We start from the raw sequence: 27695 nt of genomic DNA, 5'->3' as shown, positions 1-27695 counted from the left end.
TTAGGACTCAAATCCAGTTCCATACAAAACAAAGAGCCAACTTATATCTCTTGGCTACAGGGCTCCCCTCATGCCATCACACCAATGTGTTCTCCATCCCCTTTCTCATTCCTCTTCTTGGAACTACAGATGGGGAGAAGGAAACTTTATTTTAGTTTAAAGCATCAGGGGAAGTGGAATCTGCTTCAGATCAAATTCTTGCTCTGCTGCATGTAACTATCATCATGTTGCTCAATCTTTCTGGCCCTCAGTCTTTTACCTTGTAAATTTAAGATGCTAATACATATACCTACCTCACAAGGTTTTTGTAAGGATTGGAGATAATATTTGGGGGGTTACCCGTAGCTCATATGGCACTTTTATGAAGGTTAAAAAAATCTCTCTCTCTGACAAGGCCGAAAGGGTAAAGTACACCCTTTATGGAGAAGACAGTAACTTCCTGCCAATGGTTAAATGGTTAGAAAAAGGTAATCCTTCCTCTAGGGGGCACAGCCCATGCAGGGCTCACATTGTAGGCTGCAGAACATAGGATGCCATAGGCCCTTATTTGTCCTTTTGTTCTGGAGCCTTCCTGTTCAGGGGAAAATCTGCACAACCATACAGTAAGACCCAACCCATGACAGCCATCATTCTTATTCGTATTCTCATTATTATTTTTTGGGGGGGGGAATAATTTCCTTGGGACGCTCACCCCATCTGTCCTATCCCCACAGAAGTGAAGGCAGAGAGGACTTCTTGGCAAGCGAGAGTTAAACAGGGGCCGAATCCCACTGCCGTGAAGGCCATCAAGGCCAAATGTGAGCACCGACCTTCATTAATTCAAGCTTTGTACTTCTGCTGAGGGATTGTAGTTTGCCTGATGCATCTGTTCTTCCTAATTTGGCCTGTTTGGGTAACAAAGCTCCCAGCGATCATCTAAACCTCATTTGATGCACCTGTGAACAATTCATTATATTAATATAACAGCAGGGGAGGAGCACAGACACTAATAAATAGACTTTAGCTGCCAGGACTCCTTGGTGTAGCCACAGAGGAACTTTCCTTCTCTTCCCTTAGCCCCCCAGCCCTCGGTATCACTGGGGAGGGACTGCAAACACAGGGAGGGTGTACCTCACTGTCAGCTCCCACATCTGGTCAGAGTTAAGCACATCAATTAATTGTCTCTTCTCAAGCTCTCTCGAATTTCCACCTTGTCTGACTTGAAAAATGTGTTCTTTGTGAGAGATGGAGCACAAGCGTGCTTTGAACAGTATTTGGTAACTCTCCTTATGGCTGAATCTCCATTTATCAAAGTGGACCTGGACCAAAGCAACAACCAGAGCGATTGGTCAATGTCTTTATTTGTTGACTCTCAGCACTTCTGCACAAGCCAAAGGTTGGAGAGAATGTTCCCTTTCCATCACTTTAGAAGATACAAACATATGTTTTGTAATACTCTGTTTTAATGCTCCTTCAAAAACATGGGTTGTTTTCTTCTTTTCCCCACAAATATAACCCGTTCAACTTCAAACTGAAATATGTAGTTCTGAAAACCAAAATCAAGCCACAGATGTTCCAACGCATGACCCTCCGCCCTCGGTAAGTGACCCCCAACTTTCTATTCCAGGCCTGTCTCTCCCCACTTTCTGTCTTGCAGCTTCATACTCTAGTAGGAAAAGGAAACTGCCTGCAGTTCCTCTCAGATGTTATGCTGTGCCCTGCCCTGTGTGTTTGCCCAAGCTGTGTCCTCTGCCAGGAATGCCTCCCACTGCTCAGTTTGCTTTGTTACCTCCTCCTTATGCTTTCACATTTTGTTCAGGGCTGATTGGTTAACCTCCATCTGTGCACACCTCTATCATCACACCTATTCTCTTCCATCATAACTCTCAGGTATGTTTCTATCCCCTGCCCTCCCTACTGTGTGAAGCCCATAAATGCAGGGACTAAGCTTAGTCATATATGTATCCTCAGTGGATAAATAAAACCATGCATGGCTTTTTGCTGGGGGATGACGTGGTGGAGGAGAAAGAAATACATAAAGGAAAATTGATGCTAAGACATGGTCTTGTGTGGTGCAAGTGTAGAGAATGCTGGCCCACGGTCAGACTGCCCCGCTGATTGTTGGCTGTGTGAGCTTAGACAAGTCACTTCACCTTTTTAGGCCTTTGTTTTTCAGTCTATACAGAATGTTGGGAGAGTTGGTATTTTTAAAACTATAATCTTTGGAGCTCCAGGGATTCTGGTGCATGAGGGTTGCCCATAAGGAAGGCAGGTAAAACAGAACTCCAGTACCTTCCTTCCTCAGACTCATCTTTATTTGAAGAACAAGGTCTACGTCTTTAACCATTGGCTTCAGAAAATAGTTAACAACTACTGAAAAAACTGCCAGATACTCTAAATACATTAACTCATTTTCTTCTTATAACTATCATATGACAAGGTAGTATTGGTCTTATTTTTTAAATGAGGAACTGAAACACAGAGAAGTTAAATAATATGCATATGGACACACAGCTTCAGAGTGATAGAACTAAGATTTGAGCTCTGAGTAAGGGGCCTCCCAGGTCTAATATCTTCTGGTTTTATTACTGAGCTGAGGATCTAGCATGTAAATAAAAAGATAGCTAAGTACGGCCCGGCCAATGTGGCTCAGTGGTGGAGTGTTGATCCATGCATCAAGAGGTGGCCAGTTTGATTCCTGGTCAGGGCACATGCTCAGGATGCAGACTCGATTCCCAGCATGGAGTGTGCAGGAGGCAGCCAATTGATGTTTCACTCATCAGTGTTTCTATCTCTATCTCCTTCTCCCTTCCTCTCTCTGAAAAAATTCAATTAAAAAATTTAAAAAGGTAGCTAAGTATGTAATGTAGTGTTTTCAAAGCACTAAGCCAGTGGTGCAAAACAGGTGGGCTAACAGCAGACTTCAGAGTCTGGTTAGGCATGTTCAAGAAGACTGCTTAGAGGAGCTAAAATGTGATCAAAATCCCCAAACTAGAGTGGGATCCAGGTAAGTGGATGAGTAAAGGAGAGCCGTCAGATTTAGGAGAAAGGTGATAGAATAGCTGAATAGAATATAATATGATATAGATATGATATGATGTGATATATAAAGCAAATGTTTACCAAACTCAAAGACAGAAAGGACTTTATATTCTATCTTTAAAAGGCATCCATACCTTCTTGTCATGGCATAGGCAGAATCTCATTAGTGTCTGAATCCCAGCTGTACAGCCTATCAACTGTGCTACTCTGGAAAGCTCCCTCATCTGGGATGAACCTCAGTCTCCCCATCTTTGGAGCAGGATCAGTGATAGTCACAGAAGAAATGCAATGCCCACAGTTAATTCTCAGAAGCAAGAGGTAAGAATGCATGATGGGTGTGCTTTTTACTCTCCTGCTGCCCCAAAGCTTTTGGTGGCCTGGGCAGCAATTTCCTAACAGTCCTTACACAGTAAATATCTCAGTGACTGAATTCAAGAGCTCTTCTTCTTTGAGCTGCAGCACTTAGCTAAGCTCCAAGATTCAAGAGGATTTCATTGGTTTCTATTCCATTTGACTTTATTGTACTTTATTCTATTGTTTCTATTCTCTTCTATTTATTCACTTGTTCATGAAATATTTACTGAAAAACTATTTTGTGCCAGGCACTATATTATGTTCATGGATACAGAAATGAATAAGACCTAGCACTTGTCTGCAAGGAACTGATCATTTTGAATCAGATACAGACATGTAAACAGCAAATGTTTGCTACATATGTACATTGGGGCACTTCTTGTGTACAACATAGGCTGCATTCTGGTTGCAAAGGGAGCCTGGCATACACACTCGGGAGAGGACCCCAGGAAGCTCAGCCATCCTGGTCCTGAATTTTTCTTAGCTCCCCAGTAAATGAAACAAAAATGCTAACATGCCATGAGCACATACTAATAAACACTAAACTAAATGTTTTACATGTATTATCTGATTAATCCTCACAACACTACCATTTGGTCTTATCATTACCCCAATTTTAGAGATGTGGAAACTGAGGCATAGAGACATTCAGCAACTTGCCCAAGGTCATTTGCCATGCTCTCTTTCACCTCTTACCCTTTTCTTATGAGCTGTCCTCTCTGCTTAGAAAAATGCCACCTCCCTATTCTTCACTGTCCCCCCTCACCCACCCACCCCAATGCCTAAGATTACTTCTAACTCCCAGCTAACAACCTTCCAGTTTTAGTTTAAAAATCACTTTCTCAAAATAGCTGTCTTTGATCTCCTACTACACTATGTCTCTTCGCACATGTACTCTGCAATCATTGCTTATCATCATGTGCTTGTAAAATATTCCTCTCCTCCAGCCAACATCATTTCTATGATGGCCATTCTGTCTTGGTTTTGTTTCATTCATTAGTACATTCCAAGATGCCAGCAAAGCACTTGGCACATTGAAGGTTTCAATAAATGTTTCTCAAATGAAAGAAGTGGAAGATGTATATTAAACACTTCAAGCAGCCATCAAATTCAAAAGATCTCCAAGCACTTAATAAGAAATTCTTCCTGGGGTCTTATCATAGGGTTTCCACAGACAGGAAAAGGGCCTTTGGTGGGTGAATGGCACCAGTTATCTTGGGCACGCTGACATTTGTTGTACCGCAGGGAATTTCTCTTAGCACAATATTTCCTGGGAGGAGCAGGTAAATATTGAGACAAGATTCACATCAAGTTTTTTCTGTGAACCACTGTACAATAAGCAATTCCAGAGATAACAAAGGCATTTGTTAACAGCTCCATCTCCCTTTTCAAAGCTCAGTTCTCAGTCTGGCAACGTTACAAAGCTCAGAAAAAAAAAAAAGTGTTGTTAGCAGATGCCAACCACTTGTCAGAGGAAAAATCCAAAAGGCACCAAGCAATACCTCTGCTTTTTTACATACAGATAGGCTTTCTGTCCTCCGGTTCATCAAAATTCCTGATGGAGTGGCTGTAGAAATGGAAAGTGAAGGTTTTACAAGTAGATTAAAAGAGAAAAACCCAGACCAGCAGAAAAGTCTCCTTGCACAGTCCTTTGGTTTCCAGGTTCTACTCCCACAAATGGGAGTTTATGGCTGAAGACACAGGTTTCCTTTTATCAGAGGAGCTGGCACACGAAATGTGTTATTATTATTAACATGTTTGAGTCACCTGTGCTAGATTTTGAGGGCAAAACTTTGTTTCATTCACCCCTGTGCTTTTTCCTCCCTGGGGTCGCACATGGAAGGTGCCCAGTGTATATTCCCTGAGCAAATTAATGAATGACATGATGAACATTCTAGAGGTGAAACCAGCACAGCCCCTCCTTGGAAACAGTAACTCAATTATTCTTGGATGGATTTCTGTAGAATTTATATTACAGACTTTTGGAACTGGCCTACACAAGCATATTTATACAGTTTAAAACTCTTTTTAAAAGATGGAGTCAAAATTGGGGGTAGATTTTATTTTTACTCTTTCTGAAGAGAAGATGCTTTTAATTTTGCGTTAAAACTGTGATCTGATAAAGCCCAGTTGTCTCTGCATCCCACTGAGCATACCCACAGAAGCTTAATACATGTGTGTAGGCAGCACAAATGAATGGATGAATGAATGAATGAATGAATGAATGAGTCTTCCTGTCATCTCAACTTTTCTTAATATCTGAGAGAGCAGAAAGAAAAAAATGAATGAAAAGACCAGTTTTTGAAGCAAACACACATCACACTGTACCTTCACTAGAACTGACCACTCCTGATTCAACAGCCAGTGGACAGAGCTTCACTGAATCTAAATGTTTTACACAGCAGCGGACATCACTACGTACTAAGTTCCCTCCTTGGAAGCTGAAGAGACAATGTTGGGGGCCTGACCTAAGTGTTCTCTTTATCCCTGGTGACTAAGAAGAATGTAAGACCCTGGGTAAAGACCAAGCCCAGCCATTTGTACCTGGCCCCCTGGCTTAATGATTGCATTGCCAACCTTAAGAGCCACTGTCAGGAGAATCTGACTGGTACAGTATATCCAGTCCTTGAATCATGACTACATTAAGCCTGAAAGACTATCCCAACCCTCCCTGATCTTTTCAAACCATCCAGTTTCCTTACTAGGAACTAATTAGAATTTGTAATTTCTGTTGGCACATCAAAGATAGAGAACTCATTTTCCAATGTCTACTGACTGGAATCTCTTTTCTTCAACTTTATCCAGTCTTCCTATTTCCTACATGCCTAATTTCCCCCGCCCTCTTTTTATTTTTTTGAGAGTTAGGGCACTTGGAAGTAAAGCAATATATACAAATTCAAATTATGTTTCTGCCATTAAGTGTCAGAATGTGGAGAAAGGACATATGCCCTTTGAGTCCATCTGGTCATCCATAATGTGGGAACAGTAATGTTTATGTATCAGATCATATTAATTAATCATTCTCAAACCTAAATGTTTATGCATTAACTTTTGATTGCTGCATAACAAATAACCATACATTTACCAGCTTAAAATAACACCCAGTTCTGAAGATGAGAAGTCTAAGCTGGTTCTCTGCTTAGGGTTTCACAGGCAAAGTCAAGGTGTTGGCCAGGCTATGTTCTTATCCGGGGAAGAATCAGATTTAGGCTAATTTAGGGTGTTGGCAGAGTTCAATTCCATGTGGGTGTAGGACCAAGGTTCCAGTTTCCTTGCCGGCTGGCTGCTGGACACTGCTCTCAGGCCCTAAGACCAACTGCATTCCTTCTTCCATGACCCTCCCCACCTTTTAGTCAGCAACACGGTTCATTGACTTCTCACATTTGAAATCCCTCGAACTTCTTCTGTCACAAGCCAAAGCAAACTCTTCTTTTAAAGAGCTTGTGTGGTTAGATTAGACTCACCATATAATCTCCCTATGTCATATCATGTGACATAATCATGACAGTGACCTCCTCATATTCACAGGTTCCACCCACACTCAAGGAGAGGAAATTACACAAAAGTAAAGGCCATTGAAGGTAATCCTGAGAATTCTAACTACTACACTGTGTTGGAATCACTTTAGAGCTTTTTTAAAAAATATTGATTTTTCTCTCTCTACCCCATGATCTCTGAGTCAGAATCTCTAGAAGTGGGTCCAGAGAATTTGTATAATTAAAGACATCCTCAGATCATCTGGCTGTAAGGTATGGAAGGAAGAAGAACCACAGCATCTCTGATAGAGAATTCCAGCTGGATATGATAAGAGGGTTCATTCTGGAGAAGTTGATGGAGTAAGGTTCATTGGAACTAGACTATAGAAAATTGGAATTTTGGAATGACCTTTTCAACAGATATGTATAAGGCCAATGAGCAATAGGGAGCTATTGTAAGATTTTGAGGAGAATGGAAGAGGTTGGGCATATGCTTGGTAATCATTGGTACTTCTGAAAGTAAATCTTATAGATCTGATGGATCTGAACAAAAAAGATTAGTACAGTAGAGATGCAGACAGAAAGGCAACATGTTTGTGTGCAGGCACACACACGTGTGTTTAATGTGTGTATTTGGGGGTTGTAAGGAGAGAGGTATAGCCATCCAAGAAAAAAGTCACCAGCAGATGCTCAACACAGAAAATTTCTCATTTCAAATAAGCCAGAACGTTTAAAAATAGATTGATAGGCCAAATCTTTCCCAACAGAGCTGTGAGAACATGTCCTTGGAATGCTGATTTACGGTTTACTCACTTATGCATTCATTTAACAAATATGCACTCAGTGCTGGGCACCGTGCTAAGCTTTGGGATTATGGTGATGAATAAAATAAGGTCCCCTAGCCTGCTGGGGGAAAAGAACTCTCCAAGAATGTATGTGGAAACCATTAAGTTAATGTATTCAGAGAGCCTTGTACAGTGCCTGATATATAACATGAACTCAGTAAGTGTCATTTTCTCTCTTTCTTTCCTCAAACATTTTATAACTCAATGTGTGGTCCATGGGCCAGAATTTCTGGCACCACCCTATATACTCAGAATCTGCATTGTAACAAGATCTCCAGGTTATTTGTAACACTTCTGTAAGAAGCTCTCCTATATCATCAAACCTAAAATGCTATGCAAACTTACCACTATCAATGGGGTGTCTATATGCAAATATTTCAATTTTATTAGAATCAATTCAGCTGAATTCCAGACCATTTCCCCCCATATATTGTACACCCAGCACAGTGCTAGAAGATAGATGAAACATCACTATAATTTGCGTTTAATAGAAGCTTACACTGTTATTGGATGCATAAAATAAAGAACAATTCAAGGCAGCAAATTTGATAAAAACATTGAGAACTATAAGAGCATTTTATTTCTTAGTAGGCAGGGAGAAGACTTTGAGCTGTTTCTTGAAGGATACAGATAGACAAATGTTATTTCATTCACTCATTAAGCAAATATTTGTTCAGCTCCCACAGTGTGCTGAGCACTTGGAATAGACTTGGTTCCTTAACTAATGGGTTGTCACTCCTTGGCTCTCTCCCTTGGCCTTATGCCTTTATTCCAGCATTCAACACACTGCAATATATGTTCTTGATCAGTATCTCAGGTTCCCATGAAAGATTTTGTACTTTTTGGAGACTGAGCTACATTTTTCTTTGTATTTGCTTCAGCATAACAGCACTTGGCATATAGTAAGAGATCGATGAGTGAAGAAATGAATATATAAATTAATGCAAGAACAGAAAGGGGTATTGCATGGGGAACAGACATGGATAAAGATATGGAGGGGAAAAAGGACCACAGCATCTCTGATACAGAATTCCAGCTGGATATGATAAGAGGGTTCATTCTGGAGAAGTTGATGGAGTAAGGTTCATTGGAGCTAGCTAGACTATAGAAAGTTGGAATTTCAAATTGTCCTTTTTAACAGATATGTATAAGGCCAATGAGCAATAGGGAACTACTATAAGATTTTGAGGGAAATGGAAGAGGTTGGGCATATGCTTGGTAATCATTCGTACTTCTGAAGGTAAATCTTATAGATCTGATGGATCTGAACAGAAAAGATTAGTACAGCAGAGATGCAGACAGAAAAGCAATGTATTGGTGTGCACACACACACACACACACATGTGTTTGGGGGTTGTAAGGAGAGAGGTATCATAGATATCCAAGAAAAAATGTCACAAGCAGATGCTCAACATGGAAAATTTCCCATTTCAAATAAGCCAGAACGTTTAAAAGTAGATTGATAGGCCAAATCTGTCCCAAAAGAGCTGTGAGAACATGTCCTTGGAATGCTGATTTATGGTTTACTCACTTATGCATTCATTCAACAAATATGCACTCAGTGCTGGGCACCGTGCTAAGCTTTGGGATTATGGTGATGAATAAAATAAGGTCTCCTCTCCTGCTGGGGGAAAAGAACCCTCCAAGTTGAACATATTCACTCTGTTGAAAATCAATCCCGTTAGTGATAAGATGAAATTGCTCAAAACTGCAGATGAAAAACTCCTTCTGCAAGTTCCTTAAGCTTTCATTAAAAGTTTGATATCTTCTGGCTCAGCAATGTGGTAAAATGGAAGGCAGACAGATAAACGTGGGGCTGAATCCATCTCTTGCTAGCTATGTGAGTGTATGTCTATTTTCTCATTTGTAAATGGGCACGTTTTCTATATTATAGGGTTGCTATGAAATTTAAGGGGCTGAACAACACAACTTAGCTAACGGAATGGCACACCTCTGGGTCTGAGAGGCTGAACCTAGAAACAGCAAAGCCTAGGCTAGTTGCTGGCTGGCTTTCAGTCACATTTGACCAACAGGAGGCACCAACAGGATCAGAGGGGAAAAAGACAAAGAAATCAGGATATTTCTTCCCCATGCCCTCCTTTCAAAAGCCATACCCCTGAGATACTGGGTCCCACCCCCTACCCAAGTCCATTCTGGAGCTGGCACTGGACTCCTCTCCTTGCTCCCTCAAAGCGGTGACCATGCTCCCTGCATTGCTTATCCTGCCTGGGTGCCTCACTCTTCTTTATTGGTTTCCTTAACTCTGCTCAGATCTCTGTATGTAGTCCCTTTGTTAGCCTCATTTCTTTTTGTTGTTGTTGTTTTTCATTATGTAAATCATTTTTAATTTTTCAATTACAGTTGACAAACAATATCACATTAGCCTCATCTTTTGAACCATCTAGGTTGAGTTATAATTTCTATCTATCAATGCTTGTAGAAAGACATTCATTTCTACCTTTACTTCTAAAAGTATCTTCCATGAGTGAGAAAAAGAAGTTTCTATGGTCAAATAAGTTTGGGAAGTGCTATTTGATTTCCCACTTTGAGAGTCACAATATATATTAACATATTAAAAATTCAGAGAAGCCTAAAATGAAATGTGTTTAATTTTATTTAACAGCGTTTTCTATACTCATTTGACCATGAAACCACTATTTCATGTAACGCCTATTAACATTCCACACTTGAAGAAATGCTGAACTAGGCTAAACTAATCAGATAATTTGTCACATTTATAGCACTTTGAGGGTGAAGGAACATTGGACGTGGAATCAAGATTTGCTGCTTCTAGTCCTGAATCTGCCACTAACTCATGGAAGACCTTGGGCAGACACTTCACCCCACCGGAACTCGGTGTCCATTGGGGAAGTGATCCTCTTATCCTCAGACAAATCTGACTCTGATGCACACTCATAAACTACTTTCATCAACCTGAGCAATCTTGGCAGTTTGGGTAGAAATATCTCAGGAATGTTGTGATTTATTACTTTTGTAACTGCAGCTTTCACCCCAGAACTTAACTTCTCCACAGTTTTTATTTCAGTCAAGACTCCAGAATTCCAAAGGCACTTGTATTGAGCTGCACAGAAATGTTCATGAAACAAAATGACACTATTTTTAATGTTCTTTCCACTATGCCACCCTACAGTCCTACAGTCAGCGGTAGTAACGTGATGGCATGGAAGGTACCTTCAGATCTAAGGTTTTATGATGGGTTGAATGTGTTACTTTTCATTTGGCTATTTATGCATCATGGAGGGGACAGCCCCTAAAAGAGTCAGTAAATCCAGTCCTGTATTGTCATATCCCTCACTGTCAGAAGGCCTAGTCTAGAAAAGCAAAGTCTGAACATGTTTAAACTGATGATTACTCAACCAATGTGAAAGAGTCAAAGCTATTAAGTAGCCATCAAATATTGTCCTAAACCCTAGAAACATCAGCAAAAAGAACTATGTCTATCACCATCCAAGCATCATCACAGACTGTGCCTGGCAGATATTATTCCATACATAAAGCACAGGCCAGATACTTCCCCCAACAAGGCAAATTGTAGCTCACAGAAAATGGAATTGAATACAGATTTCAGTTCTCAGAGTTTTAGATAAAAATGTAAATGAGGAGCAAGACAATAATTAAACAAATCATTCGCAGGAATTTTTATGACCTACTTAAAAACCATCAGCACAATTCAAGACACAGCAAGAAATTCTGAGTCCTTAAAATAATTGATCTGCAGCAAAGCAAACACTCCTTTAATCGCCATACTGGAGTTGAATCAAGGGAGCAGATAGTTGGCATCTGGTTCCTACTTTCTCTTCCTTTATTTTATTTTTTTAACCAGATACTTGAGGAGAAGGTAGTGAATCCAATTCCAAAGAAAGATCAGCAAGATAGTCTACATTACCCAGTCTTATGATCTACCACCCAACTTCAAAGCTATCTGAGATGGTGATGACTAAAATTACTTGTAAAACAAACCAACTCCTTCCAAATGGAGACAAGGGAGGCACTCTGTAAAATAACTATTCTGTGTAATTTAAAAAAAAAAGTGTCCTACCAAAAGATGAAGTTACAATTTCCTTAGTGCACAAATAAAAATGTCTAGTGCACTTCATAATTTTTGGATAAAACTGTCATATATCTGTACTATATATCATTTTGGACATTGCCAAAAGTCGTTTTAGATTAGTTCAATGTAGATGTGGGTGTTTGTCAATCTATACTAATAAAAGAGAAAAATGGTAATTGGCGTACGATGCTACCTTTTTCATTGGCTAATCAGGGCTATATGCAAATTAACCGCCAACTAAGATTGGCAGTTAACTGCCAACTAAGATTGGCAGTTAACTGCCAACAAGATGGCAGTTAATTTGCATATGTAGGCACAATGCAGGGAGGCGAAAGGGAAAGCAGGAAGAAGTCCCCTGCCACTGACAGTGATCGGAAACCCAGGGGGGAGCTAAGAACTGGGGGGCAGGGCAGAGGCCTCCTGCAGGGGCAGGGGCAGAGCCTGCGTGATTGCGGCGCCCCCCGCTGCCACTGCAGGTCTCCGCTGCCCAGGCCAGACGCCTAGGCCAGAGGCGTCAGGCCTGGGCAGGGGCGGAGCCTGCAATCGCGGGGAGCTGCGGGTCCCCTGCCCAGGCCTAATGCTTCGGCCAGAGGCGTTAGGCCTGGGCAGGGGCAGAGCAGGAGATCGCGGCGCTGCTGACGCTGCGGGTCCCCGCTGCCCGGGCCGGACACCTCGGCCAGAGGCATTAGGCCTGGGCAGGGGCGGAGCCTGAAACCGTGGGGAGCTGGGGGTCCCCTGCCCAGGCCTGACACCTCTGCCAGAGGCCTCAGGCCTGGTCAAGGGGCCGATCCAGTGATTGGTGATCGGAGGGTGATGAGGATCAACTCCTCTGGCCGAGGCACAGGCCTGGGTGGGGGGCGGAGCTGGGGATTGGGGGGATATGATGGTCCCCTTGCCCAGGCCTGAAGCCTGGGTCAGGGGCATCAGGCTTGGGCGGGGGGTGGAGCAAGCGATCAGAGGGAGATGGGGGTCCCCTGCCCAGGCATGATTCCTGGGCCAGAGGCCTCAGGCCTGGGCGGGGGCCAGAGCCAGTGATCGGGGGGGAGATGGGGGTCCCCTGTCCAAGCCTGACACCTCTGGCGGAGGCGTCAGGCCTGGGCAAGGGGCCGATCAGGCGATCGGAGGGTGATGGGGGTCTACGCCTCTGGCCGAGGCATCAGGCCTGGGCAAGGGGCAGAGCCAGCAATCGGAGGGGTCTGGGGGTCCCCTGCCGAGGCCTGATGCCTGGGCCAGAGGCATCAGGCCTGGGCTGAGGGCAGAACCAGTGATGGGGGGAAATGAGGGTCCCCTGCCCAGGCCTGATGCCTCTGTCAGAGGTGTCAGGCCTGAGCAAGGGGCCAATCTTGCAATTGGAGGGTGATGGGGGTCAATGCCTGAGGGCTCCCAGTATGTGAGAGGGGGCAGGCTGGGCTGAGGGACACTCCCCCCCACACACCCACCCAGTGCACGAATTTCGTGCACCGGGCCCCTAGTGTTAATATATGAGAAGTGTAGCTATGGTTTGAAAGGGCCTATAGCGTAGGCTGGGTAAATCAAGTCACGCAGAAGAGAAAATCTGGGATTGCAGAGAGGATGAAAGGATGATAGCAGTTAACACCAGAGGAAGCAGGATACTGGGACACATATTGTTTCCTTTCTACAAATGAGACAATGAAGCCCATAGACACATGTTGTCTAAGTCACCTCATGAGTAAGTGGCAAAGCCAGGATGATAGCTAAGAACGGTGCTCTTGTCTGTGCACCTTGTTGGCTTCCAGCCAGGTTCTGTGCAGAGTTAGAACAATTCAGCTAAAGGGGGGAAGTGGCATTTACTATCTCAACTTCTAAGACCTATGGAGGGTCATTCCAGGGGAAGAAAAGCAAAGCTGTTACCAGCTTGATGTAATTAGGGACATATTTTTACTTAGAAACAATACTCTACTCTCATTTTGCTAAGCATGTTCATACCTTATATTTATAGTACACAAAGGAATTGAATTCTGCAGCAAAAAAATACACTAAAATCTTTCTTCCTTGCCTTTATGACTTTGGGTTTTAAGAACACAGTCATCTACTATATAATGTATAGAGTAGGAAAGGCTTGCTTTATTTCTCCACGTAGCACTGAATCTCTCTGAAAGGTCCATCGACCTCTCCTCTGTGTCAGTTCTAGCCTCTGTGCATGATTTAGCTTAGAAGTCATGCCCTGATTGTATTTAAAGTGGTCAAGAGCTTTCAGTCAGACAGATCTGGGTTCAAATTTCAATCTACTAAAGGTGACTTTGGACAAGTTAAACTCCTTGTGCTTTTGCTTTCTCATTTAAAAAATGAGAACAATAATAGCCATCTCAAAGAGTGTGCAGTAGATGCTGTTGGTGCCTGGGCTGTGCACCCATTCCCAAATACCCTCCTCCCCTGGGAAGCCCCTAACCCAGGAGGTTTCCCCTACAGCCACTAACTCAAGGCAAGGCAAACTGTATAAACTCCAGAGACCACATCCTTGCTTAGTCCTCTTCTACTGCCCTATACTGCTCCCTTCAGTCCCCCTTTTCTGATAATATGTGCCAATCATTCACTTGTACAAAAATCCCCTTAAGGCTCTGATTCTAGGAAACTAACATAAGGCAGAGTTGTGAAGATTAAATGATACATCAGTTTGGGTACTACCTGACATAGGTGACACATTTCCAAGTAATAGCTATTATTAGCCACATATCTGGAATCTTTATCCCAATTGCTGACACTTTGAGATATTTAATAAAGTACACAAATGAGGCCACATGAGATCATGGCTCGCCATCTATGCATCTGATCGGAGCACCTTGAACATCCATGGAGGTGTCTGCACTGATCTCTGTCTATAGCATCTACAAATAACACTTCCACCTCCATTTATTTCTATACCTCTCCTTTAACCATAATAGCCATAAAAATGTCTGTGGTATCCCTAGAGACAAGATACCCATAGTGGGGAGAAGAAAAAGAGTTTTTATTCTTAAGAAATATCAATTATTCTCAGACTTACTATCAACATAAAAGAAAAGAACAATAAATATCTTTATAGATTTTAGGAAGTATATAGGGGAAAACTATTAAACTATTTAGAGGTTTATAATTTGAACTATAGTTTTATAAGTAACCACATTAATGGGTTATTGATTTATTTAAAGTAGCTCCTAGCTTCTTCTCTTTAAAATGCTAGAGTAATTATAATACTAAAAGTATGATTGGATGAATTCAAATAACTGAACTTGTACTTTTAAAATGTGTAATTTCCCTGTGAAGGCGATGGCAGGCTAGCATAAATACAATAATGACATTAAACAAGATCCTGACACTTGATGATTCAGTGTCATGACTCATGGGACACTTTTGTTAGAAAAATTAGTGGTACTGTTGGGTTGTTTCTATTTTCACTACTACTCCCCCCCCCCCCCCGCCACCTGTGTCTACTCAGTAGTTCAAATCTTATTTAATCCCCAAAGAGGAAACACACAATGAGCTAACTTGATGAATATGGGTTCACTTTTTGCTTCCATTAGGAAGTATGTCTTACACTTCCTATTGTTTGTTCCAGATGGTACTAAAGCCCAGGCTGTGGTATTAGGGAGAAGTGGCTCACCATCCTGGCTCTGAGTACAGTACTTAACCAGAAAGAAATTCTCTATTATGAGAGATAAAGGTGTTTGTATTTTTAAAGTCATTCAACCATTGGGCAAAAGAAGAACACTCCTCATAAAAAGAAGGGCACATTCTAACATAATTGTTTTCCTTCAGAAACTTTAGTAGTGTTTAAGGTAGAAATACACAAAAGCACTTTTGGGTATATTGGGAAGGGTCAACAGAAAGGTGTGAAAACATGAAAATGTCAATTAAAATGTAATACAATAATGCTAGATGCTCTGAAAAAATATGAAATAGAAACCTGGGCGTGTTGGGGTACAAAGACTGGAGGTATTGGGTTGAGGAGACAAGAAGTGTGGTCTGTGCTCAGTAGGGAAGTTGAAAGATAAGTAAGGAGGACATTGGCATGGGCCCCAATCCAAGAAAACAATGGACACTGCCAAAGCACAAGATGGCAGAGCCTACCCCTCTTTCCAGAGCATTATCAGGATTTAGTGAGATAACATATGGAAAAGGCTTAGCACAAGGCCTGCCTATGTCTGATACTTGGAGGGTGGCCAATGAATAGTAATTAGCATTTTGATGCAGACACTTATACTTTGGGTAAAGAAACCAAGGTAGAGAGATGAGTGTCAAGTAACTTGCCAGAGGACCCACATGTAAAAATGTTATTGTTGGTCATCAACCTGCCATATATCTATTTATAGAATGTCCTGTGCTTTATGCATATTGTCTGATAGCAACCCTAGGAGATGAGAAAACTGAGGCTATGAAAAGCTAATTGAAATAGCTTCAAGATGTTACAGGTCCTCAATAATGGATCCCAGCTTTGAGCCCAGGGCTGGCCAGTTCCTAAGTCTTGGCCTTAAACTGCTAAATGGCCAACACCATTTTATAATCACCTATTTATTAGCTCAGTTCCTTCATAGACTGTGAGCTTCTTGAGGGGAAGAACTGTTTTGTTCTTATATTCAACCCAATACCTCCAGTCTTTGTACCCCAACACTCCCAGGTTTCTATTTCATATTTTTCAGAGCATCTAGCATTATTGTATTACATATTAATTGACATTTTCATGTTTTCACACCTTTCTGTTGACCCTTCCCAATATACCCAAAAGTGCTTTTGTATTTTTCTACCTTAAACACTACTAAAGTTTCTGAAGGAAAACAATTATGTTGGAATGTGCCCTTCTTTTTATGAGGAGTGTTCTTCTTTTGCCCAATGGTTGAATGACTTATATTCCAGGACAAACCACAGGACTTGGTCAAAAATATTTGCTGAATGAATGAATGAGTGAATGGAATGGATAGAATGGTATCTACGATAAACTTTTTCTTAAGCATGCTGATAAAAGTGTGGCCATGAGCCCTGGCTGGTATTGCTCAGTGGATAGAGTATCAGCTTGAGGATCAAAGGGTGGCAGGTTCAATTTCTGGTCAAGGGCATGTACCTGGGTTGCAAGTTCAATCTCCAGCTCCAGTTGGGGTGTGTGCAAGAGGCAATCAATTGATATGTCTCTCTCACATCGATGTCTCCCTCCCTCTTTCCCCCTGTCCCTCCCTTCCAATCTCTCTGAAAATCAATGGAAAAGATATCCTTGGGTGAGGGTTAATAAAACAACAACAACAAAAATGTGTGGCCATGAATGGAAAATGAAAAAAATGCATATTTTATATTATATGTAACATTTCCCATAGTGCCTTTATCTATATAAACTTTTTTCAAACCTTTGTGAGGATTGCACTGGCTTTCGTCCAATGTGATCACTCCTACTAATGTTGTTAACAAGTTTATTATAACAGAAGGAGGCCACAAAGAACAATGGGCCTAACTTCCTCTTAGCTAAATATTAGTTCTTCCTCTGTGACATGGCAATGATTCCTCAAACTGACACTTACTGATTTAATATTTATCCAGTGCCTTCTGTATGGCACACATATGTGCGCATGGTCCCAAAGCAACAGAGAGAAGGAAGACATGTTCATGTTCTCAGGGGTTTTATAACTTAGTGTGTGAGACAGACGTAAACAGATAATTGCAACACAGTGTAGCAAGTGCCTTCTGAAGACTCTATGTGCCAGAGGGCACAGAAGGAAACTGCTGGGCTCAGCCAGAGGGGTTAGGGAGAAGCTAGCTGTACAGTGTAATAATGGCTAAGAGTGCAGGCTCTGGATTTGAAGGCTTCTGTCCAAATTCCAGCCTTTCCACACATCACCTGTGTGACTTCAGGCAATTTATTGAATGCATCTCTCACCTCCCATTTCCCTGCCAATAAAATGGGGGTAATAATTGAACCAACTTCATAAGTTTATCCTGAGGATGAAAATGCCATTACAACATCTAAAGTATTCTAAAGCTCATCTGCCAACACATAGTAAGAGTCAGTAAAAGCCTGAAATGGACTTCCCAGAAGAAACTGTATTCTTGGACAGTGAGGTAGGAGTTTTTCAGAGACAGAGAGGTATTCCATGCAGAAGGCCATCCAGGTGGAACACACAGCCTGCGAAATGGTTGAGGGGTGTGAGGTTTGGGTGTTGGGAACTTAAAGTCCACTCTAAAAAATACACTTTACATCAACATTCAGTCCACACGCACACACACAACTGAAACCGGCGTTTTTCCGAAAACATTTAATGTTACTGTGTGTTGTGTAATGAACTCTGACCGACACCATTTCATTCTATTCTAATTTCTTAAAAATAATGGTTACAATCCATTAAATTTATCTCATGACCCCTTATTATTGGGTCAAGACCCCCCAGTTTTGTAAACACTGAGGTTAGAACACTGTAAGTCCTGAAGTGCTGGCCATAAAAGGGGCAAACCTGATCACACTACACATTGTGCCTGGTCCTGTGCCCTAATATAAATTGAGGATGATGAGAGGTGAGGCTGAAAAGACAGTCAGGGTCCTAATCCTACAGACCCTCATAAACCATCAACTTAATCTGCAGGTGCTGTGCAAACTGAGGGATTGTGGCATGATGGCTTTAAGGGTCTGGGTGGTCACTCTGGTGCTGTGTGCCAGATGGCTCAGCAGAGGCCAGGCCTGGAGGGGCACCATGGAGTTATACTTTGGTAAAAGCTCCAAATAATTGTTAGATTCTATTATGATAAACATTACAGCAAATTTCACACCTCATCCTAAAATTCAGTACCTTTCTCAGGACGTCGGGCTCTCCATCCCATTTGTGGTTGTACAAAGATTTGGTTGAGAGCTAGAGAAAGCTCAGGGGCTCGGGGCTGCATTAGTAGATTTGCTTCCTAACCGTAAGCGCATCCAGTAGCTACAGTATTAGAGAGGCTTGTCAGGATGTATTTTATTTTTAGCAAGCGATTCGAAAATATTATGCACCTGGTCTGAACTCTAACCCATGGGAAATGATTTCTCATAAATAGAAATGTAATGCATTTTCTGAAATACATAGTATGTCATTTAGGTGGCTATCAAAGGCTACTCTGGTAATAAAACTCTCCTAGCATTTGGTGGCGGAGACTATTTTTAAGTAGGGTGCGTTTTTGGTGGGGTTTTTTTGTGGCAAATTAGGGTTTAATGGTTAGAAAAAGTACATTTAATAAGTGCCTACTGAATGCAAGTGTTTTATTCATGCTATGATAGAAGCTGTAATAAACAACCTTCACATGACCCACTTACTAGAGTAACAGGGTCCCCATTCTCTTGAAAAATCTATTGACTAGGATCTAATGTTAAAGGTCTACACCAGTGTCCCTGCACTTCTGTTCATATCAGCCTAATATATGCTCAGCATATATTTGTTTATTTAGGTTGCACTTGTTATTTTCATCCTGCTGTCTACTAAGCAACATGTACATTGATGCAATATGTCTGCAAAAAGGAAGTTTTCTTTTTATGAAATCTAAGTTGAATGCTTTGGAAGACATGATCAAATTAATGAACTACCTAAAACATGTTGAATTAGATATTTTGGACAACTCCCAAGGACAGAGGGAAGTAGTAATTTTTAAGTGTTTTTAAGCACACATTCTACCTATAAGTAACTGACACTGAAAATCAAAATGGCTTGCTTCATGGCTATGGTTTATGCCAGGGTTCTGGCCAGTGGGTCATATTCCCCAAGAAGGTTGCTAAATTAAAACAAAAACAAACAAACAAAAACACCCACACTAACACTTAATTTTAAATAAGCTAATTAACAACTACTAGTATACATATTACTTGTTATTACTCCCTGATATTCAAAATACCTAACTCAGTGGAGTGAAACACTCAAAAATTAATGGTTTAAAGTAGCAGTAGTAGTTATTGTGCTTATTAACCTGTATTTGGGGCAGTGCTGGGAGGGGCAGTGCTGGGCAGGGCAGTTTAACTGGGCTGGACTCCCTGCCGGCTGGGGCAGCTGGATGGATGTGAAGGCTGGCAAATTCACATATCTGGCAGGTGACCATGAGAAGATTCAAACAGCCACAGACTGGCACAACCGAGACGCTTTGGGCATCTCTTCCTATCTCTATGTGGCTCCTCCCCATTGTCTCCAGCATGGTGGCTTCGGGGCAGCCGGGCTTTCCACAAGTCCCTTTGGGCTCCTGAGGTGCATGCAGTAAGAAAGCATGAGGCCTGTGGAGGCTGTAGTGTCTTTTGTGATCTAACCTCCTAAGTCCCATACTGTCCTTTCCACTGTAACGCACCCCGTGGGGGCATTTACAGGTTCAAGAGGAAGGGACGTGGACCCTGGCTCAGATAGGAGGGTCAGTGTCCCATTACAAGAGAGCATGTGGCTGGAGGTACTTTGGCATCTTTAGGAAATACTACTTGCTACAGCTGTTTAACTTATTGCTTTTTCAAATAACTGACTAGAGATTCCTGATATCATTGCGAAAGAGGAATTTCATTGGCATGAATTGAATTCTCACAACAAACCTACTAGATAGGCATCAGGGTAGCCATTCTGGGGACCTGGGAGCTGAGGCTCAGAGAAGCTGAGTGACTACAGCCCACCCTTTTCCCATTAAACTCACTGCCTTTCTCCTTCGGACAGGGGGCTGGGATTGTGTTTTCTGTCTGTAAGCATCACATCCATCCCAAGGCCTATAAACCAGCAGAACCCATTGGAACTTCAAGAGCCGGTGATGAACAAAACGGAGTTTGGGTTATTTCTGTTTCGTTACCCAAAATAGTCCAGACACCACCTACGTGAATGGCTCCCAAACTATGCTGCACATGACAATCATCAAGGAAAACTTAAAAAAAAAAAAAATTCCTGGTGCCCAGGTTGCATCCCATAGCAATTAAATCACAATGTCGGGGGGTGGGAGCCAGGCACCAGTAATTTTTAAAGATTCCCAGATGATCCCAATATGAAGCAAAGTTAGGGAGCTATGACCTAGATTCTTCCCAATCTACTCTCTCCCCTTTCAGATTTCTATGAGGTCTTGCCCCACCCCCCTCTTTCTTTCCTTCTTACTTGCCCCAAGGATTTTACTCAGACAGTTATCTTCTGCCAAACCACAGGCCTGTAAACTGTAGCTGAGAGCTATATAACCAGTGTCTTTGCTGTCTAAGTTTTTTTTTTTTTTCCATAATAGGATGGAGGGGGTATGGATGATGATGATGATGATGATGATGATGATGATGATGATGATGATGCCTCAATTGCCACATTATTATAAGGATTAAAAAAGATAATGTAGAAGGTACTCAATAAGCTTGTTAAAATATTTGTTGAATGAATGAAAGAATCTGAATCATTCCATTAATTTCTTTTATGACCAAAGAAATTAAATCAACATGAATCTGGTTTCAGGTATTAAACACGGATTAAATATTCATTTTTAGGACACATTTGTTTTAAATTTAACACATGGGTTCATGAATAACACTATAAAGAAACCATTCTTTAAAATATTAATATAAATATCTATGCACAAGGGGAAAATAATTGGTGAATTTTATCTCCTCTGACAAGGAAAAAATAAGGCCATTTAAAGTATTCCTTTCTTCCCCTCAGACAGAGAATGGAGGTGAGCCACAAGAAACCCAAGCTTGCATGAAAGGGCCATGATAAAAAATGCAGGTGCTGTGAAACATTTATAAGGGCCGAGTGTAAAAGTATGTCGGCTTGAATTTGCAATGACATTTTGGCATAAAACAGATCTCCCACAGGCAGATTTGAAATGTCCAGAGAAGTGTATAAATGACATCTTTTAAAATGAACAATCATCAAATATGCCCAAGTCATTACCTCAAAGTACTTTGCTAATGAGACAGGCAAAAGAAATGGCTAAAAATAATTGACCCCAGTTTTACAGCTGAAAGTTGTAAAAAAAAAAGTCCCCAAAAAGCTATTGTAGGGTACGAACCTAGAATTAGATATTGGCAACTGTTTAGCATATTAAACACAAACATTAGGACTTGTCTCACTCAGCACAGAACAATTGCCAATACTTTTTTTAGTCACGAATTTCAAATTGCTTTACAAATTACTTGATGTCATATTCCCCCCTGTAAATTTTACACTTGCACTGTGCTATGGTTGTTGTTGTTTTTTTGTTTTTTTTTTAAAAAGAGACTCACCCTAATATCTAATGAGATGTTGCCCCCATACCTCATTAAACTTTGTATAATGCTATAAATTAGGCAAAGCATGTTTTATTGTCCCCATTTTGTAGATAAAGACATTGATGTCTAGAAAGATTAATAATTGCTCACGTTTGCAGTCTTTCAATTGTACTGCACAGTCATAGGGAAACACAAACCTCTGCACAAAGATGGTACTTGTGTCAGTGTTTTTCAGGAAGGAAAACAAGATTGGAAGAAGGCAATTAATGACTATGGAGCACGTATTATGTGAAATATGGAACACAGTGTGGAGAATTGCTGATGGTATGTTAAGTCAAAAAAGTAGAATATAAATTGGTTGTACCTAATAATTTCAACTTAAAAATATGTGTAGGAAAAAGAGGAGAAGACAATATACCAAAATGCTTATTTTTTATACCATTATCTCCCAATTTTCTGTTATAAACATCTATTATTTTTACAATAGAAAAGGATGATTTGTTACTTCACCTTTCCCATTGAGTATCTCCTATATACCAGGCTTTATTGGAGACACTGGGCTTTGGCAGTGGGGAAGACAGATGTACCCCTGACCTTGGGGAGCATACATTCAATCAGTCAGTCAAAACATATTTCATGTAGTGATACATGCTCTGGGGACTGCATGAATAAGACGCTAGAAATGCTCAGGTGAGAGTGGAGGTAAAGTGAGAAAATCTGAGCATGAAGCTGACAGCTGTGAGAGAGCAACTCTATAAGACTGCAGGAAGAAGCACTTCTGGACAGGAAACTGCAGTGGGAGCAAGCCTCAAGTGCTGGAAGAACAGCCTATAGGTCAGAAGAAAAGCGGGCAGTGGAAGTAGGTCATCCGGGGCCAGATCATGCTGAGCCTCAGGGACCCGGTAAGTTGTCTGAACTTCATTTAAATGTGATGAGTAGTATTGGAGTTTTTCGAATATGAGTTTGGGATAAGGGAGTCATGAGTGATCTGATTTACAGGTTTTTACCATTTCCTGGAAAATCATGAGAAGTGTGTAAGAAAGGTGGCATTGATTGCTGAGGCTGAGACTGAACTTTGTAAAAAGTCCTGACACTACCTCTTACAACCTCTGTCAACTGGAGCACATCAGACACTGTAGCTAACTCAGCCTTCTCATAGGTACAAAAGGGTGACAGCAGCCACCAGCAAAACCTACAGGCTTAGCAAAACACCCTTCTCTGAGCCACCATCACCCTGTGATTCTTCTTCCCATAGGGGATTGAACTATGCTGCTTCAGGTCTGCCTGCACTTTAGGGAGTGAGCTCCCTACGGGGCAGGGACACTGTGGCATATAGGGTGGGTCCTGAGTGTGTAGAGTGAGGAGGAGTTCAGGTCTTGCTCTGTGAGGTCAGATCTGGGATGGAAGCTCTAACATTTTTACTAGCCAGTATAACTCTGGAAACGTGACTTATCCTCTGGGATCCTCAGCTTCCTGATGGTGACAGGAGAACTGGCATATATATCAGAATGAGATAGCAAGTGTAAAGTGCTTATCATAGTGCTTGGCATTAGCTAAGAGGGAATATGTTACCAGTATTTGTGTTGGATCTCTTCCATGACCCACGGTCCACCCTTCTCCATCCTGCTCTGAGCTCTGGAAGGGTGATATGATTAGAACCACAGGATCAGGCAGACCTGAATGCAGATCTTCACTCCTCTGTTTACCAGCAATGTTTACTTTTAGCACCCTGAGACTTAGTTTCCCCTTCCGGAAAGGGAGGATAGTGACGCCCTACCTAATGGGCTTTTGTTGGTAGGATAATTGTGAAACCTATTTAAGCCCTTCCCATTGGTGTACTGTATATGCACTTAGTAAAACCCTCACTGTTGTCATCATCCCTGTGATGTGAGAGAGAGTCCTTCATTAACCGTAAAGGATCACATGCCTGGAAGAGAGGTATCAAGGGTTAGTCACAGGAAGTTTCGCTACTGCGGGAATATGAGGAGGCTGTCGTTCTCTGAAGCTTGCAGCCTTTCTTCTTTCCGCCCTTCACAGGATTGGTGATCGCTGTGTGCTCTAAGATTGGGCCCTGGCACACCCCCTCCAGGAAGCCTTCCCTAATTAATTGTACTTCGTCTACTCTTTTATGCTCCCAACACACAATCCTTAGGAGCACATTCACATTCACAAAACAGATGAGTTAGGGTTAACCAGTTGTAGCAGATTTCTCAGGATTGCTTTAATTCCTGCTCTCCCAAAGTGTAGTTTAGCCACATGCAATTTACAAACATCTGATTAACACTGGGGGTTCTGGGACATGTCTATTGACCAAATTAAGGTTCAGATTTGATTTGGGCTCCTAGTGCATGTATGTTAAATGTTGCTTTGCTAGTCTTCAGAGTTTGCTTTGCCCCTCTCAGTCTCCTATTAAATTCCCCATGGAGGGGACTCTGACTTGCGTTTTCTTTGCCTTCAAAGAGGAAATACACCAAACAGCTGTTGCTGTAGGCAGGGCTCAGAGGCAGGTAGGCTGCCAAGCTGATTTTGACAAGCAAAGTGGTTGATACCCGTTGCACTGTCTTTGGTGGCTCTCTGTGATGGAAAGTGCAAGCCTCCTGAAAGGGTAGTAAACTGCAAACCAGAAGAGGGGGCCTGTGGGACTTTTACTCACATAACAAGGAATTGTGGAACTAAAGGCCGAGATAATAGTTTTAGAATTCTTTTTCTTAATTTGTTCCTTTGTTGCTCTCTTGATCAATTACGGTAAATACTCTCTAATGGGATGAACCAGAGGGCTCACTTCAGGTACCACAATGAAGGAGATGCAGTGGAGAGGGTCCCACTTCTCAGTAGGCTTGAGAGAGGAAGAGCTAAGAGGACAGATATGAGAAATCTTCATGCAATAGTATTGAAGGAAAATGTAAGACAGGCTGAGCCCCAGCCACTTATGGGGAAGAAGGAAAAAGAAGACAGGGACCTCTGCATTTTGGTGCTCCATGATGTCAGGGACAGGTCCTGAGGAGCAAGGCAGAGGCTCCAAGAAATTAGACAGAGATTTCTTCAGAAGAGACACCAAGGAGCAAGCTGACTGGAAGCCCTGCCTCCCTGCCTCCCTGCAGGCTCAGGTTTGTATACTCAACTTGTAGGGATGATGGGAGGGACCTAGTCTGGAGAAGGGCAGAACTGGGGTAGAGTGAGATGCTGGTTCCTCTTCATTCCCCTCTAGTCTGGGTGGGGACCCAATGGAGGCTCATGGTGAACCCTCATTAACAGTCTCCAGCTTCAGCCACAGACTGCCACCTGGGTCATGGCAACCATGCCAGAATTCCTCACTGCTTCTGGCCCTGATCTTGCTCTGTGTGGACCCACACCTCACTCCGGACCTTGACTCTGCCTTGGGATTAATATCCTCCTAGTTCTGGCACCGAGGTTTTTATTTCGTTTCTCTGGTTCTCCACTCTTGGTTATCTGCTCAAGGACTCCAGCTTGTCCAAGTTCTCCCCTATCTATCCCTTGTAAACAATGGTTACAGTCTGCTATTAACAGTCTCCTTCCATTCTTCATCTATCCTTCTTTAAACACCTACACATACACACTCACATATACACACATATATATGTATATTTTTTACCAAATGAGATGGCAAAATAGTCGTTGCTCTGCATCTTGTTTTTCCCCACTTTGGCAGTATGTCATGAACATCTCTCTCTCTCTCTCTCTCTCTCTCTCTCTATATATATATATATATATATATATATATATATATATTTACTAGCGGCCTGGTGCATGAAAATTTATGCACTGGAGGGGGGGTCCCTCAGCCCAGCCTGCTCCCTCTCACAGTCCAGGAGCCCTCAGGGGCGGGAAGTGACCAGGCCATCATGGGAAAGCGATGCTCCCATCACACCTCTGCTTCTGCTACTGCCGGCAGCACAAGCCTCGGCCAGCCCTGGTTACCTGAGCCTCAGGCGGCCCTGGGCGGCTAGGCAGCCGCCATCCAAGGCTTACCTGCACCTCAGGCTGGCCCTGGGCAGCTGGGGGGATGAGGGTGGGTCTGGCCGCATCATTCGCCTGCTGCCCCCACGATGGGGCTGAAAGGACTGGGGGACTCTGGCAGGGCTAAGGGGACTGGGTGCCGCCATCTTGTAGCTATGGGCGCCACCATCTTTGTGACAGCTTGACAGTCAATTTGAATATTCCCTCTTTATTGGATAGGATATGTATGTGTACATAAATATTGGGGAGTGGGCCTAAGCCATCAGTCAGACATCCTTAATGTTGCCCTGGAGGCAGGAGAACCACCGGCCACCACTGCTGCACTCGCCAGGCATGAATTCTGGCTGAGTGGTGCTTCCCCTGTGGGAGCACACTGACCACCAGGGGGCAGCTCCTGTGTTGAGTGTATGCCCCCTGGTGGTCAGTGCCTATCATAGTGACTGGTCATTCCACTGTTTGGTCGATTTGCATATTAGCCTTATATTATATAGGATATATATATATTTTTTTCAACACATCCTTTTAACAGCTGAATAATATTCCATAATATAAATTACCATAATGTATTTAACCATTACTGTACTGAACATTGAAGCTTGATTCTTTCTTTTACCATTATAAATAATATTATAATAAGCATCCTTATACACAGGCATGCTACACCCTTTATTTCTATTGAAGACATTCAGTTCTCACAGTGGTCCCTGGGTGCATGGGTGTGACTGACTGCCTTAGGATGGACTTGCTGGGTGGTAAGCATTCAGTGTAAAACTGCTATAGGTGCTGCACTGCCTGATGTAATAGAGGAAAATGTAGAGCTAGACTCACTTATTGCTCACTAGCTGCTGAATTGGGGCAAATGATATAGGTTTCTGAACTTCAATTTCCTCATCTACAAAATGAAACTAATAACATATATTTTGAAGGATAGAGGTATAAATATATGCCACCTGGCACAAACTAGAAGCTTAACACTTCAGTTACATCTTCTTCATTATTTTTCTGTTATTAAAAGGCAAATCCTAAACTTACAATTAGCAGAAAAATAAAACCTAAGGTCACATGGCTGGAAAACCCACAGGCTAATCCCAGCTCTCCCATTATTTGGTCTTAGCCTGTGCAAATCATTTGAGTCTTCTGGGCCTGCAAACCCACAATTATTGACAGTGGGGGTCATAATAAGTTTCCACTAGGTCCTTTTTCAGTTCCACGATTTCTGTAATTGGTTATTTTATTTCCAGAGCATTAGTAGGAAGAAATGATTAACCTTTCAGATCTATACAGGTTGTTTGCTCTGAGACAGAGGCAAGATGAGAAAAAGAAAAACAACAACAACAACAATAACAACAACAACAAGAACAACAACACCAAAAGCATCCCCCACAAAGTCCTTGAATACATGGTGGAGAAACACAGTTGGTCCTGAAAGAAGGCACCACCTTCTCTGGGGTCTCAGCTGTAGGCAACTATCAGGTTGCACCATATCTACTAGGTTCTATAAATTTCTCATTACAAAAAGGGACAGTAAGTGTCTCTGTGGGGACTGGGGATTAGGAAATAGGTTGTTCTCTAAGCACTTTTCAAAATAGCCAGCCCCCATTCCCAACCCTCCAGGCAGGCTTCATGGCCCCCAACACACTCCCAAAGCCTCCAGGAACCACGACCCCACAATCTCTTCTGTGGCCCAATTACCTGTGTCTACACGTGACATTCAACCTCCTGTCTAACTGATGGTTGTAGTCCCAGAGTGTGGTGCCCAGGCCTCTCTTTTGCCTGCAGAAGCCCAAGAAACATTTGCTGAGTGG

At 42.2% G+C, this 27695-nt stretch overlaps 1 long non-coding RNA gene across 1 annotated transcript in view; it reads right to left on the bottom strand.

Annotated features, from left to right (window-relative positions):
* Positions 1–913: 913 nt before the first annotated feature.
* Positions 914–27695, bottom strand: part of LOC132229487 (uncharacterized) — a 654398-nt gene continuing 627616 nt past the window's right edge. Inside the window, exon 4 of the long non-coding RNA XR_009451693.1 lies at positions 914–935. This is a non-coding gene — a long non-coding RNA (uncharacterized LOC132229487). The remainder of the gene's footprint in view (positions 936–27695) is intronic.

The sequence above is a fragment of the Myotis daubentonii genome, chromosome 3 (genome assembly GCF_963259705.1).
Source record: "Myotis daubentonii chromosome 3, mMyoDau2.1, whole genome shotgun sequence".
NCBI classification, from domain to species: Eukaryota; Metazoa; Chordata; class Mammalia; order Chiroptera; family Vespertilionidae; genus Myotis; species Myotis daubentonii.
The sequence above is the reverse complement of the archived record's forward strand: the minus strand, read 5'-3'. Positions and strand labels throughout refer to the sequence as shown.